Here is a 2,213-nt window from a genome sequence, read left to right as displayed (position 1 = left end):
TGCAAGAACTGCTATGAAGAGTGGAACAGTGATGTAATTAAAGGGAGGTATAATAAGATTGCCTAGGAATAATGAGGACCCAGTTGACTTTCTATAAATTTGTAGCAGGCTCAGTCATAAGAATTACACAATTGTTTCTACCTACGTTTAGCACCATGTGTGTGGGGAAAAAGGCAGAGGATGGTGGAAGTGATCTAAGGCTGAAATTTGGGATGAAACAATTAACTAAATCACATAGCTTGTAAGTGACTGGGATCAGATCTGAAGTCAGGTCTTCCTGACTCTAGCTTCAATGCTCTATTTATTGTATCACTTAGTTGTCTTTGCACAGGAGAAGAGGATTGCTCAGGTGTGTAGTGGAGAACCATCATTTCTCACAGCAAAAAAGAAACAAAGGAATAAGGAAGGAAGGAAGAAGCAAGAAAGGGAGGAAGGGAGAAATGAGAGAAGAAGAAAAGAAGGAAGAAAGAAGGAAGGAAGGAAGGAAGGGAAAGAAGGAAGGAGAAAGAGAGAGGAAAAGAGTAGGGAGGGAAGGAAGGAGGGATAGAGAGAGGAGGAAAGGAAAAGAAATTTTTGTTTAGACCTATAATTTTATCATTGTAGGGGACACCCATTATGAAAACTGGCCAACACTAATCCTCAATTCAGATACAACTTAGTCTTGCCAAGTTTCCTGGCACATTGAAAGTTCATAATCCATGCTCACAGATATACTATATTTCACAGGTAACAATTGAACTCAGGTCTTCCTGATTCAAAGGTCGTCTTCTATCCACAATACCTTGCTGACTCTCATTCTCACTTAGTACATATAAAATAATGAAACCCTTATGATAATTTTCCAAAGGACTAATGAAATATTAGATATTTTTTCTGTGTTTTCAAAAGAAAATATAGATGCCAGCATCAACCCTGAAATCAGGAGGACCTAAGTTCAAATCTGGCCTCAGACACTTAATACTTCTTAGCTGTGTGACCCTGGACAAGTCACTTAACCCCAATTGTCTCAGAAAAAAAAAAGAAAAGAAAAGAAAAAAAGGGGGAAAAAAGAAAATATAGATGCCATGAAATATCTATATAACAATAATTTATATTTGTCCTTATAATTTGAAGTGGGTAGTGTAGATATTGTCAGTCCCATTTACAGATGAGGAAAACAAGATTCAAAAATGCTGGCTTGCCTAGGATCACATAACAAGCAAGCATAAGATACTTCCAACTCCAATGGGTATCCTGATATTAGACTGTAAGCCAAATCCTTAAAGGGCAAGTATAAAACATAAAGGAAAAATAAAATATAAATTATCAACAAATACATGATTTAAGTGTATGAGGTAGCAATTAACTATTAGATGGTACAGTTCAGGGCATACTTACCTGAGATTGAGAAGACGTGATTTCAAGTCTGACCTTAGATACTTACTATTTAGGTAAATCAATTAACCTCTATTTGTCTCAGTTTCTTCAACTATAAAATGAGGATAATAATAGCATTTACCTCTCAGGATTGTTTTGAGGATCAAATGAGATAATATTTGTAAAGCACTTAACAGAGTGCCTGACATAAAGTGGGAGTTTAATAAATACACATTTTCTTCCCTTCCTCTTATCCCCTTACTTCTTTCCCATTAAATTATGGGATCCTCAAAGGCAAAGTCTGTCTAGTGCCTTTCCTTATATCTCCAGTGCTTAGCACAGTGATTGGCACATCATGGTCAGTCATTTATTGACTAGCTGACTAATTAATATAATAATAATAATATGCATTATTATATATAATAATATTGTCATGCAATAATATATTATTATATATCTTATTTATATGACACTTTAAAGTTTTCAAAGTGCTTTAGATATTTCATCTCATCTGATCCTCTTATCAGGGTTATAAAAAAATAGATGCTATAATTATTCCCTATTTCCAGATGATGACAGAGAGATTAATAGAAGTCAGATGACTATGCCTAAGGTCATATAATTAGTGTCTAAGGAAAGGATTTAGGCTCAACTACTCCTAGGCCAGCACTCTGTCCACTATTCAAGGATAGCTTCTTCCTTTTTTCACATATAAAACTAGAAATTGATTGTACTAACAATTCAAATACTTTACAGACTAGGATTTAAGACGCCATTTACTTGATGTAAACTAAGACTCTTGGGCTCTGGTCAGCTATGTCTGCTAATCATACCTGTGGGTTCAGTTCTAGCCAAGG

The sequence above is a fragment of the Sarcophilus harrisii genome, chromosome 2 (genome assembly GCF_902635505.1).
Source record: "Sarcophilus harrisii chromosome 2, mSarHar1.11, whole genome shotgun sequence".
In the NCBI taxonomy this organism is placed as follows: domain Eukaryota; kingdom Metazoa; phylum Chordata; class Mammalia; order Dasyuromorphia; family Dasyuridae; genus Sarcophilus; species Sarcophilus harrisii.
The sequence above is the reverse complement of the archived record's forward strand: the minus strand, read 5'-3'. Positions refer to the sequence as shown.